Raw genomic sequence first — 15,190 nt, 5'->3', positions numbered from 1 at the left:
CTGACAAAGGCATGAATGAGATTAATCTGTGTGCGAAGAAAAAATAATTAAATAGTTATGTAAAGTAGAGATAATAAAAAAAAAAGAAGACCTTTGGAAATATCTAGTTTCTAGTATCTCCGAAAGTATTTTCTTTTTTCCGATTCAGAAATACAATTTTATCGCTGGCTCCCAAATTTCCAGCTCACTCCTTTCTAATGATAGCGCTTAATATAAATTGTACGTGTGGGTATTACTTCTGATATTAACATACACTGGAATAAGCCTTGGGAATTCAACTTATTGTTCATAGGAAAGTTAACAGTGTCAGACAAACATCTGCCAACAAAACCTTTCCACGTGATCTACTACTGGGAGGTGGGCTGCATATTAGGGAGGATTTATCGTACGTTTTCGTCGTATGAAATATGTAATCTATGTTTTATATTTCTTTGGTTACACATTTCTTACTTTATAGGTTCTTATATTTCTTTTCACTATACTATCGACATTATTATGTGTTACATTTTTATACTCTGTATTTCATATTTTGCATGTACTTCTATTTATAAGTCTATTATTATTATTATGCTCACGACAAATTAGACTTGGAAAAGAAAGAAACTTCCTAACATCGGGTTACAACAAGTAACTTTAGATCCCTGATATCACTATTTTCTGGAGCCTGTATTAAATTGGGTTTTGTACCTATTTTCATTATACATCTGTTCGGAATCTTAGGGATAGTTCCTAATGCACCTATAACTACTTGGATACATTTATCCCGCACTTTCCGTAGTGTCGGTAATTCGATCGCTAGGACCTGGTACTATACTATTTTTTCTATACTTCTCTTTAATGTTTTATCCCACGTCATCAGTTCCAGTCACACACGTTTAGGGATAACTCAGTCGCAATAGATTATGAGCAAAGATGCTCCATGCGTTAAAGCAGGCACAACGTTAAAGAAGTATTTAATCTACGTAGTATATAAACTAGTCTAGAGTTATCGAAAGATAATTGTTTGAAATATATGAAAAGCACGTATCTCGCAGACAGAATTGAGAATTAAGGGTCTGAGAGAATAAGGTACGTCTTTTTTTAGCATGTGTTTGATGATGTGTTACTATGTTTCCAAAGACACTGGAATTGGGAAAAGGTGGTGGAATGCTTCTGCTGCGATTATCTCTCAATGATTCTATTGCCTGTCCGGATCTTGAATGTGTTATCTCGTATGAAGGCGCTTGGCTCAGTCTTTGGAGTGTTCAGCCCGTGAGCGTATGGTCACGTGATCGATTCTTGGCGGCGCGTTATGCCCTTGAGCAAAACACTTTATTTCACTTTCCTCTAGTCCCATCAGCTGTCAAAAATGATTAGTATCTTTATTTCAACGAGCCCACGTTGTCACATCCTGTGTCATGTTGAATTTCCCTGAGAACTAAGTTAAGTGTACGCGTGTCACAGCCACTTGCACTTTAATTTCACGAGCAGGCTGTTCCGTTGGTCGGATCAACTGGAACGATCGTCGTCGTAACCGACGGAGTGTCAGCTTCTAGTATGACCATCCGGTGGTGTGAAGATGGTTTTGAAGACCACGGGTTTTGAAGTAAAACATTCTCTCGATTGATAGTCAGGAGAATTTCGGCGGATGCAGGTAGGAGTGTAGAGGGGAGATTTTCGAAAGGGGAGTTTGTTTCTATTCAGCGAAGGCATCTAAATATGATTATGTTTCTCCAAATAGTATTAACTTTTATCAGATCTTCTGGCAATCTAACGAGGCTACACAGGGAACATTTCTTTAATACAACATGAAAGATCTAAGCCCCGAATTACTGGAGAGATATCAAGAAAATTTAGGGAAGAATTAATGAGAGGAAGGTCGTTCAGTGACAGGCACAAAAATTCAATATTCAACATTCCTTATAACACAAAGATCTATCACGGAATTGTCCTGTATTGCATACTCCGGAAAATGGAGAAATAAACCGCAAACATTGCAGTTTAAAGGCCAGTAATGATTCATTAACCTGATAAAGATATTGGGAAATCTATATCGCGAAGATATTATGCATTCAAGGAGATCATCGATACGCGGTTGTCTCCAATAGCACTTGAAATGGCATCACGTTTTGAAGCGCAGGGGCGTCCACGTCTTTAACATTTACGGTCCCTTTAAAAAAAGGTATGTAAAGTGGTTATCAATTACAAAGTAGATGTTACGGCATCGTCAACTAACCACAATTCACGATAGGAAACTGTCAAATAATACAAAGTAAAATATCGCGCGCACACACATTCACACGCACACATATTACTCCATAACTGCATCGTCCAGAATAATCGAATGTTATTCTACACCACTACTTACAATGCACTTTCTTGTACACTTGTAGTTCTACAATGTATGCCAAGTCGCTGGTTAAGCGGGGAAGCCAACATTCTCTTTGAACGGGAAGTCTGTTCATCACAGATCTATGCAATTTCAATTCAGTGCGTATTTTGCTCAAGGACACACCACGCCGCCGATTTGGGAATCGTTGAGTGCAACACCCTGAAGACTAGGCCGCGCGCCTTCATGCACAAACACACACGGACTCACTGGTATATTATTCACACGCATGTATATATATATATATATATATATATATATATATATATATATAGAGAGAGAGAGAGAGAGAGAGAGAGAGAGAGAGAGAGAGAGAGAGAGAGAGTGTGTAAGGGCTGACATGCAGCAGTAGCCCCCAATGAAATTCGTTCAAAAGACATTGTCAAAGTTAGTTCTCGGTGGCGCCATGTAATGGGACCCGGCATATATCTGCAAAAGGAATACAGGACCACACACTAATGACTGAGTCATATCCACACGCACGCACGCACACACACATGTATACACACGCGCGCATAATTTTTCGTATGATTTTATTGGCAGTAACGCAGATATTTATTTAGACCGTTATTAGTTGCTGCCGTAACTTCGACGTATTTATCGGTAAAATGACCCGTGGTGTTTGTGATTGTACTGTTAGTCTGTTTTCTCTTTTTCTGATTAATGATTGTTTCTACAACTTGTAGAGTCTATTGTAATAGAGGCATTATTTAACTGTATATGGGATCAAATTTTCGTGAGCTTACAGCACGCTTGTTTCATCAGAAACTCACATACGCATACACAATTATACACAACCACGCAAGATCATACGCACACAAGCGCGCACACACATACACACACAGCCATGCATATCTGTATATAAATAGACAGGCTGACAGATAGGTAGAGAGACCAATAGATCGATAGATAGATAGGCAGGCAGATCGACTGATGGGTGGATAGATAGATAGATAGATAGATAGATAGACAGGTAGATAGATGGATATATATGCAGGCAGGCAGGCTGGCAGATCAACAGATAGACAGGCAGGAAGATCGACTGATAAATAGATAGTCAGGCAGATCGACTGATAGATAGATAGATAGATAGATAGTCAGACAGATCGATTGATAGATAGATAGGCAGGCAGACAGGCTGGTAGATATATAGATAGATACACAAAAATGCACTGATAGACAGACAAAAGATACTTGACGTTTTACTGAATCTGATATACCATGCGTGTGTGTGTATGTACGTGTGCACGCGACCGTGTGTATGTACGCGTACGTATGTAATTATGTGTAAGTGTGTGTGTGCATGTGTCTGTGAGTCTTGTGTGTCTATTCTTCATTTGCATATATAGCTTTCTATTTCGTCTTGCACTATACTCAGGATTTTTATCTATATTGGATTTCGTCAATTTAACATTGGTAATGTAATGTTCTAACGGAGTCCTATTCTCAATTGTATTCACATGTTTACTCTTATTCTCTTCTTGCTTTGTTACTGGAATACTTACCACACTTTTATAGATTATTTGTAACGCTTAAATGCTCTCACAATATACTAGAGACTATCGAACCGGTATTTAAAGTCCCTGATTCCAATAACAGCCTGTGAATGTATGAAAGAATTTCACAGAAACCACCTTAATATAACGCTGATGAGATACATACAGGACCATCTCTATCGAGTCGAATCCATTCTAATTTCCAGCGACACAAGAAAATGTTACAATGTGGAAATATATATTTTATGGAGAAACTTCTGAAGCTTCTATAATATATCCGCTTGATAATGTCATATCTATGTAGGTGATATTTTCTCATTTATTTCGTCTCATCGTGTAGTCTTCTAATATATTTATATTCCAATTCGTATAACAATGGTAGTAGATCTACTAACTGGTCACGCAATCTGGTAGAAATCGCAGCTAATCCTTCTACACTTCACAACTAAACTGCTTTTTTTTAAATAACATAATGTAATTCCAGATGTAAGAACTTAAGCAATAAGGAAGGGAAGAAGTGAGACAGAAGTATAGAGAGGTGCGCTCGGAAAAGAAGGAAAAAAAACACTTTATTGGTTCACATGTTCAATGTGTGTGTGGTTATGTTTGTATTCCGCTAGATAATTATATGATAGGTGTTAGCCGAGCATGTATTTATGTGTGTGGGTATGTATCCAACCGTATAAACATCCTGGTATAGGCATAGTTATCCATAGCAAATTGTGACAAAAATTCTAATATTGTCTCTATCTGATATATCTGATGCACAGAATTTCGAAAATCTTAATTCGCATACACATAAAATCATAGCATGTGGTGCTTTTCATTTTGTTTGCACGCTCAATGATTAACCGTCTCATTTAGATGAATGAGGATTCCATTGTTTATATTCTCTTGCTTGCAAGTGCTTATGTACATATGTGGAAATGTATATATGCACATATCACTCTATGGATGTATTCTTGTACATCTTTATGTAAATAAAAATTGATGTTTGCATCTTTGCATGTATCAATTCACGTCAAAATATCATCATGGAATTACAAAGACTCATATTCTTAGTGGAATTATCTTTTAGAGTGGTTTTGCGAAACACCATCAACGAAGTAGTCGCTGTTATGATCTATTGAGTTAAAGTGTTTGACATTGTTCCGTGATGGCAAGACTATAAAAACAGATAGATCGTTCTTAGTTATAATTAACTCTACGAAGCTCACTGTTTGCTTCTCATAAACAATGCTATACTTTAATCACAGGAGCGAACTCGATAAAAGCAATATAACTGTGAGACGTTTCCATTGCACCTTGAATCTCAATCATACCATATCAATCTTAGCCGTTCTCGTCACACAATCAAATGAACTGTATAGCTCCTTATATGTATTTAGGGTTTTCCATAAAACTTGCAGCATATTTTATAGCAATGATTTTAAGGTGTCTGTTGAAATGATGTCTTCACCGTGACAAGCTAACCTAACCTATACGTACTATAAAATTTCAATCATTTCATCGGAATGAAGTTGGCTAAACAATTCTACTGTAAAAGTAACGTTTAAGAGGAAGTGAAAAGTGAATTCTCTCTAATTTAAAATGGCCATAAATAACGCGCTTAAAACAAAAGCGAACGTAACTGCTTTAAAGAGCGAAGAAGAAAAAGAAAAAAGATTTCAACAGGGGATCGCTGAAGAGAAGTCTATGGAGGATTTTGTTCGGAAATTAATGTCATTCTAGAAAATCCATATCATACACAATGAAAATGAGGAACGTCAAAAACAGTTTAAATATCATGAAGTGTTCCTGCTTTAGGAAGTTTTTCCATAAGCAAACAGTGAGACTTGGAAAAGGCAATTGTCATTTATGATGCATTCTCCACCGTTTTCGACGATTATCATCTCATTGGTTTCCTTATAACTGCTATCTACACAGCTTTTTATACAGATTTATCCAATGCCATGGACACACAAATAGAACGAGCCCAGATGTTCATGATTGCGAAGCATATTTTTTTAACCGGTCAGTCAAACTTGCTTTACTCGTGATATGCACATATTCAAAATATAATTTATGAATTTGATTAATTCCTTTTGACCGACATCCACGCTCGTCGATGCTAGATATTATTCCAATACCATTGTGATTAAACTGATGAAGTTACTAATTTCTCCCTGAAAATGTTATCTCTAAATTACTGGAGCTAAACCTTTTTTTTTTTCTGACGAGACGATATTCCAAATTATGGCTGCAAGGCATCATGTTTAGTATTAATTTTACATTGGTCCTTTTGTTTTGCATTGGTCCTTTTGTTTTACATTGGTCCTTTTGTTTTGCATTGGTGACACAGATCCAATAACAATGCCGACTAGATTGACCACTGCTTCATAACCACAGGCTGGATGTCCATATTAGGTGGGGTTCTGGACAACATAGACTAATCGAAAGTTTGTTCCATACTGTCTACTGTCGCCGCTTGTATATATATACACACACACACGACAGCCTTCTTTCTGTTACCGTCTACTAAATCAACTCAATGATTTTGTCGACCCGAGGCTATAGTAGAAGGTACTTGTCTCTAAAGTGTCATGCAGTGGGACTGAATCCTGAACCATGAGGTTGGGAAGCAAGCTACTTACCACAGAGCTACACCTGCGCCTGTATAGTTTTTGAATAACGATTCTACTCAGTAGTTTTACCACTTACGAGTGACAGAATAACCATCGCAACAATATGGATAAACACTGGATATACTAGTATTCCTTTGCTCATTTAATCACGACGGTTGTTTGTAGCACTGGGATGGAAGTTCCAAGTGCATGTAGACATTCATAAAGGATCATTAGAGGATCCGGTGTGGCTGAGCATGCGAAATCTGCATGCAACTGGAATTTAGAACCAGGACGTCATTTCACCTATAATCATGACACGCACGTAGGGACTTCAATATACACGTTTGATTGGGATTATCCGTAGTTTATATATATATATATATATGTGTGTGTGTATGTGTATGTGGTCCAACCATGACTTGTATTTAGATACCCGTATCATATCGGCCCGGCAAACGAGTTAGATAGACTAAGTACTAGGATTACAGATAAAAGGACCCGAGTTTGATTTCCCCGACTATAAACATCTAAGGCGGTGCTTCAGCATAATCATAATCAAATCACTGAAACGGTAACAGAATAAAGGACTATATATATATATATATATATATATATATATATATATATTAGTTATGTAAATATATAGATTCATATATATATATACGTATCTATCCATCAGTCTATATCTAAATATTTCCACACATCCACACACCCAAACGCAAATATATGTGTGCAGTCGTGTTCTTTGTGTGTATACGCGTTTGTGTGTATACGCGTTTATGTGTGCCTGTATGTGTGTGTCTACGAGGGCGAATGACTGTGTTTGTGAGAGAGGCAGAGGGAGAGACAGGGGTAGTATGTCTGTGTGTGTGTGTGTGTGTGTGTGTGTGTGTATGTGTGTGTGTGTGTCAAAGGAAACAATTCATCGATTTATAGATAAGGGTTACATTGTTGGATAATCTGAACACGTAGAATTGTGACCACACATCCATTTCTCTCTTCTCTGTCCTCGATATCAAATCATTGAATTAGTGATGAGAGAAAATTTTTCATTTCTCAAGTCATGTACACATTTATCGATAATAACTGTCGATATTGATCGACAGTCTATCGTTGGACTATGACAGTAAATGAATCATTTCCTCCGAGTTTTCATTCTTGTGTCAACTATCATTACCCAATAACATTCGTTTAATTCTCAACTTGATCTGAGTTGTTGACCTTTTCATGTTATCTGCTGATGGCAACTCTTCAATGAAGATACATCTTCTGTCTATAGCTAACTATATCTCTTTATTTGAGTTTCCTGTATACGCGTATACATACGAATATACACATAGAAGAGCGTACAAAATCTCTCGAACACTTATACAGAGGCCTGTAGACACAGGTACACGCACATAGACATCCACATAATCTATACGGAGAATGTGAGGCCGTATATATAAATTGATACAGATATATGTGTGTGCCACTATATATATATATATATATATATATACACAAACACACAGCGAAGGTGAGGGCGGTAACTATATGAATATTTATATATTTTTATGTATTTAATGGCTCTCTGTCAGTGTGTGCATATCTGTGGGTCTGAATATGTGCACATATGTGTGACGTAGCGGGCTGTTTATGTATGTATTTATATATATATATGTACGCATGTATGTATGTGTATAAACGCATCGATATACAAAGAGAAGGAGAAATAGGCAGATATATATATATATATATATATATATATATATATATATATATATACAAAAAGTAAAAACAGAGTGAGAGAGAGAAACTAAGCGCTGTATAATGAGCGACTGATATTTCCTTCTACAAATCCGATAAGTATAGTTAATAATAAAACGTTGTAAGGCGATATATATGGTTAATTCTTGCTTGTTTAACTGAGTAAAAGATATGCTTGAAGCGTAGTGTCAAAATACGATAGACAAGTATGGACAATAGAACGCTTCATTAAATCATCTGCAAATTTAAAGAATTTGTAGAAATCACATTAATTTACGTATGTAAATATGCAATTATTTCTTTGGGCGCATACCTACTAACACGCACACACACATATATGGATGGATGGCTGGATATATATATATATGTATAGATAGGGTGCGATGGGTATTTTGTTGCCATTTTGTGTTTATTTCACGTATGCTCATTGCTTTATATATATATATATATATATATATATATATATATATATATATATATATATATATATATATATTTATATATATATATATATATATATATATATATAAAGGAGACCACTACGTGGACTGTTAATGTGCTAGAAGAAGATCACATGTAATGTGTCAGCTAAGGCCGAATTGTTCTGAAAGGAAATTTAGCGAAGTAAGAAAAACGTATACGGCCAAGACAAGTGAAAATTACATAAATATATACAGTTACCTACAAACTAGTTTCGAAATTAATATTTTCTTACCGAAAATATCTGTTTCTCGTCAGTACAGGCCGCTAAATAAATGTGCTCTATTCGTGGGGAACAACTAGTATGCGATTCTGAGAATTATATTTAAATTCAATTAAAACAGATGGACACAGTAGTATAATTTTACCTAAAACATCCAAGAAGGTAAGGTAATAGACAAAGAACATGCTGTCTTCACTTCAGCTTAGAAGTTACTAAGGTATCAGGAAGAAAGAGATATATATATACACAGAGAAAGAGAGATAGTGAGAGAGAAATCGATAAGATTACATACAAAATGATGCATAGTTAAAAGTATACATATTTTCTATCTATATAATGTATATAAACATACATTTTTCCATGTTTATGTGTGCATAGGCACTCAACCACGAGACTACTGTATCTTTTACTGGAAACAGCCGTAAGCTGGTGAAGTTGATAACATAAGCTTTATTCCCTTGTCAATCTGTTTTACTTGTTACCATTTTGTACTCAACTAACGTTTCGTTCTGTAGTATACGTATATTGAGGTCTGCATTAAGTTATTACCACCGTAATACCAAAGCGAAATATTGCATATATATATTACATCTCTCTCTCTCTCTCCCTCTCCCTCTCCCTCTCTCTCTCTATATATATATATGTGCGTGTGTGTGTGTATGCAAAAATATACAAACACACACTTACGTACGTAAAAGTATACCACCGCACAAGCATGTTAATGTTTAGCACATAAGTCCTGTAGTGTGATATTGGAATAATCATTTAAATGCAACAATTGCGCTTTATGTGAGAGCCTTACCTCTTCAATTTATATATATGTTTGTGTGAGTATGTGTGCGCGCGTGCGTCCGATTTTCTGCACATGTATGCGTGTCTGTTTATATTTATATGTTTGAATGTATAGGTATTCAGTTTGCACGAAAAAAAAAAACGGATAATATCTCAAATGTTTCTTTCGTGCAAAGTTTCATTCTATTTAATCATTTTTAATTGGTAATTTATTTGCACGACGGATGTAATATATTACTGTTGCTGTTTCTGAATGAAATTTTATTGTGGCAATAGAGGAAAATATTTCCAAGGGAATACTTGTCTTAATATGAATGTTATTATATAGTCGTGAAAATATATTTTGCAATTATATTTACTGTTGTTCATTTAAAACAATCTGTAAAAACGTGTTAAATACAACAAATGTTGACCTAAAATTTTATTATTTTATATGACATGGGATATATTTTATGTAGTATTGGTTAAAGATCACATAAATATTTGCTTTTCTTTTTAATTCCAAAATGTAATAATGGCAGGTCTGGGTGTAATGTACTGAATTATATATATCACAATTTCATAATTTATCATTTCAATGGCTAGTAAACCTTTCAATGTGTTACTCTCGTTCTTTATGTTTTTATATTTCGGTTCGTTCTCCCGTTTAAACATGGTGATGTTTATTCCATTTTTATAGCACAACAACGCCATTTCAATGGTATTGTTATTCCTGTATTCCATGCAGATGCAAGCAGGCTTCCCTGAAGAATACGGTCGATGATCGTTGTAATATTACGCTAGTTAATTAACAAGAACATCGGTGAAAACAGAAGGGAAAATGACATAAAGACAAGCAAGTAGACAGACATCAGAGAGACTAAGCGACAAGACTGATGTTTAATCTGATTTTTATTAAAATCTGTCATTGGAAGAAATTGGTGATATTCTGCAACAGCAACATTTACTCCATCGATGAGAAATAAAGTCACCACCAATTATCCCCATTATATAATATGCAAGAATCTTAGATTTTCTGCCCGTATTCTACTTCTCACACGAAGAAAAGCAAAGGAAACATTGCCAATCCGATTTCTAGCAAGGGAAGAAGCGTCTTCCTTGGCATAATAGACATACAAGCCAAATAACGCATGAATCACAGGGTATAAAGAAGGATAGTCGAAACTTCTATACTTCTTTTTATCAAAAATATATGATAAAATAGGGTGACATTATTAAGAATATAGCTATGAGAGTTTCTAACCAACAATGTGTTAGCCTTAGATACGTTATGGATTGATATTATACTATATTTGAGCGATATGACAAACTATAGTACTGCGCTTTTAACTTACTGTTTCTTTAAAACATTCAAACAGGTTTAGCCAATGTACTGTGGAACTAAATCATTGGCAACATAATGCGTGCCTATTTGTAAATGTGAAAGCTGTTGTGAATATTCCCACAAGACATAAGCTTAGTGAAACACTATTTTAACTGAAGAAAGTTATTGTATAAAAGGCGATTCGTTTCATAACAGATGAGACATATAATGTTCGCTAAAAAAATATACATATACTTTAGAGTATATATATGCATTTCAAAGACAAATGCATATATCATGCACACGCATATATTTACATTATACGTATGTACATATATAATATTAACAGGTGATGGATTCAGTAGTAAAAATCTTTTGGTTACATGTCTGGATCTCATCAGGTGCATCGATAAAGATATATCTCACTGCCGTGTATGATAACAGGAATCCCAAACTGTGAGGGTGCTCTACTCAACATTCAAACACATTAATCGACGTATACTTATTTGTCCAAATTATTGATTATATATATATCAAATGGATGTGATACAAAACTATACCCCACGTACAATAACAGCCGTACCAACAATCCAACAAACCTTCATCTTCAGCTGCCCCACGTATATAGCTATGGTCTTGACACCTGGGCAGTTGCATCCAATCCGGCGGTGTGAACAGCACTAAAGATGTGTTGTTTGGGAACAAACATACCTTAAATATCACTACATACATTCAACCTTAATTCTAGGCGGGATTAATCGCTAACGTTATTAATTAAGCTCTAAACAAAGAAACACATTTACTCTGTGTACATGAGTATCGGTAAACAAATTCAATACGTAAACCTCTAACTCCTAAATAATATATATATATATATATATATATATATATATATATATATATATATATATATATTATCAGATAAAATAAGTACCAGGCTTAGAAAGAATAAGTCTTGGGGAAGATTTCTTCGACTAAAACGTGGTGCTCCAGCATGGCCGCAGTCAAATGTCTGAAACATGAGAAAGAATAAGAATAAAAGAATATATATATATATATATATATATATATATATATATATATAAGCATGTATGTCTGTATATATAAACAAATCTTAAGTACATTTCATTAGCACAAGTTGAAGTTAAGTTATATAACAAATGTTTCCATTATGTTTTGCTTTATTTACTAAAAATGTATTCTGTGAAAGACAGAATCCATAACAAATATTACTGACGTGTGTGTGTGTGTGCGCGCATATACATAAATACATAGATATAGATATCGATATATACGTATGTATATATTTATACGCCTAGATATATACATGCATACACATATATGTATGTATACGTATGATTGAATGAATGTATGTATACACGCAAACTAGATTACGTAATCTGTATTCTTCTATAATAATTCTGCTACTACCATTAGTGCAATTACGTTTTAAGCGGCAACTTGTTAGCTAAAATATACTACTTGATTTGTTTTTGTACACATCTCCGCAATTCATTATATAAAGATCGCTGATCAACTACGCCCACTGATGGAGATTACTATGTACTCATTTAGTCATACGCCAAACAATATTTTGGCAAACATACAGAAGTCGAGTTGTTGCTAAAAAGCGTTAATAAGACTGAAAAATGAAATATGAATAGTTTCGTGTACATTGGGTAAACCGTAGTTTAGATTTTCTTCTCGTGTGTATGTGTGCGGTCGGAGGATCGCGGTTTTCAATTCCCAGATCAGACGTGTGTGTTTATTACCGAAAACACCTTAAGCTCCACGAGACTCCGGCAGGGATGGGGCGACGCCTGTTGTACATTTTCCCCCCAACTTTCTCTCACTCCTTTGTCCTGTTTCTTGAGTAACGCTGCGATGGACTGGCGTCCCGTTCACCTGGGGGGGGGGGACACATACGCCATAGAAACCGGGCTCTTGAGCCTGGATAGTCTTTAAAAAAGCGCATAGTAATAAAATAAAAAAATCTATGTATATATTTATACATAAGAATATATATATATATATATATATATATATATATATATATGTGTGTGTGTGTGCATACACGCATGCACACAGATATACATATATACATATTTATATGTATGTGTAACATCATGCTTTCTCAATAGAGTTATTTGAAGATAAGTATATTATACATCTGAGTATAGAACATGCGGTTCTCATAGCTATACATATATGTATGTATATATATATATATATATATATATATATATACAGAGAGAGAGAGAGGTGTAATTGTAATGATTTTGGACGATAAATAACACGGTAGCAGCAAGTCCCTGTCTCGTGTGTTAATTTTCCATTCATTCCTTGTCCTAATTCTCTTCAAGTCTTAAAACTTACTATGCAGTCTAACAGCACGCACCTAATTTTTGGTTGTATAAAGTAGAAATTTTATGGAGAGACATCGCTTTCTTTTTCTCCTTCTCTCTTTTCTCGCATTCATTTCCTTTCTTGCAACCTTACCTGTCCTTTTCTGTCCCCCAAGCTTCCACTTTTTCTTTCTCCTCTCACTACGACTTGAGCTGTGACCATTCGAATCTCAACTTCCTTTCTACCCTTCACTGCTGACTTGTTCAATCGTACTTCTTCTGGCCTTTCACCGTCTCTACTTTCACATTACGTTCTTTTATTTTGTAATGTTTTTTCACCTTTCACTCTCTCCTTCATCTTTCCTATAATACATTTTCCATTGCGTTACACGTTTTCTCTTGTGTCAGATCCTCAAGGCCTCTAATTTCTTGGTATAACGTAAAATATATATGCTGTTTGGATATATTGGATTCTACTTGGATTATAGCTCTCGAAATAAGCGATTCTGAATGTTTCCTCCTTGATGTTCCAGACATTTCAAAAATATGCTCAAAGAATTTTAACTTACAGATATAAAAGCAGGCTAAGTAATGTTTAACGTATCCATGCAGACGTGGCTGTGTGGTAAGAAGCTTGCCTCCCAACCAGATGTTTCCAAGCTCAGTGCGTGTCATATATATACATATATATATGACACGGTGTGTCATATATATATATATATATATATATATATATATATATATATATATATATATATATATATATATATATATATATATATATATATATACATACATACATACACACACATATATATCTTTGTGTGCGTCTTGGTGTCTGTGTTTTGTCTCCGGAACAGTATAACAACCGGTGCTGGCGTGTTTGCGTACTCACAACCTAGCGGTTTGGCAATAGAATCCGGTACAATAGGTCCTAATCTCATAAAAAAAACGCAAGTACTGAGGGTCGATTCACTCGACTAAAAATTCTGCAAGATCCTGCCTCGGTATGGCCGCAATCTAATGTCTAAGACAAGTAAAACTATAAAATATCTACACAAAAGAAATAAAAGGAAAAAGGTTTTAACCCGAAGCACAAGAATATATTACGCATATTTTCATATTGATAGAGATCATAATAGTTTTGAATTTGTCATACTGCCAAGTGAAAAAAAAAATATTTAAAATAAAAAGTAAACTTTCCAGATTTTCCATGTATATATTCTCCTGTGGTACATATTTAAAACTATGCTCCCTGTATATCAAGATAGAGGAGGGTATCTGACTTTTAGTGCTGGCTTGAGATTTACCATATTAGGATAGCTTTTGTATCTTGCTCGTGCTCCTGGGCACGTGTGTATATATATATATATATATATATTTGCTTGCGTTGTCTTTTTGGAGTTTGTTCTTCGTTTTTTTGGAGTGATTAACCATATATGAGTTTGTCTATACACATATATCAGGACGGATGTGATATTTGATCCGCTTTCATTTTCTCTGTTACTTTTTATTATTCAACATGTTGATTCTCTTATGAAATCTTATTAAATTTAGAAGAACCTTTTAAACTTTAAATCTAAAATCTGTTTGCTTGTCTTGTGATATCTGAACACTAAACGGAAAGTAACTGTGATGAATATTTGCAGCACAGGAGCAAAGCTATAAATGTAGAGCAAAATTTGCTTTTTCTTTCTTCATAAAGTTAACCAATTCTACATCACAAGTTAGGAGATATTATTCTATCTCCATTATATCTTTCCAATGTCCAGACGCATATCAGTTTCACTTGTAATTCTCATGTACTCAAATTTAATTTATTTACATT

At 34.8% G+C, this 15,190-nt stretch overlaps 1 long non-coding RNA gene across 1 annotated transcript in view; it reads left to right on the top strand.

The window, feature by feature from the left end:
• Nucleotides 1-11,851, top strand: part of LOC128250553 (uncharacterized) — a 63,558-nt gene extending 51,707 nt beyond the window's left edge. Inside the window, exon 4 of the long non-coding RNA XR_016237935.1 lies at nt 10,394-11,851. This is a non-coding gene — a long non-coding RNA (uncharacterized LOC128250553). The remainder of the gene's footprint in view (nt 1-10,393) is intronic.
• Nucleotides 11,852-15,190: the final 3,339 nt, after the last annotated feature.

The sequence above is a fragment of the Octopus bimaculoides genome, chromosome 22 (genome assembly GCF_046866305.1).
Source record: "Octopus bimaculoides isolate indiv1 chromosome 22, ASM4686630v1, whole genome shotgun sequence".
NCBI classification, from domain to species: Eukaryota; Metazoa; Mollusca; class Cephalopoda; order Octopoda; family Octopodidae; genus Octopus; species Octopus bimaculoides.
Note: the sequence above shows the minus strand (reverse complement) of the source record. Positions and strands in the feature narration are given on the sequence as shown.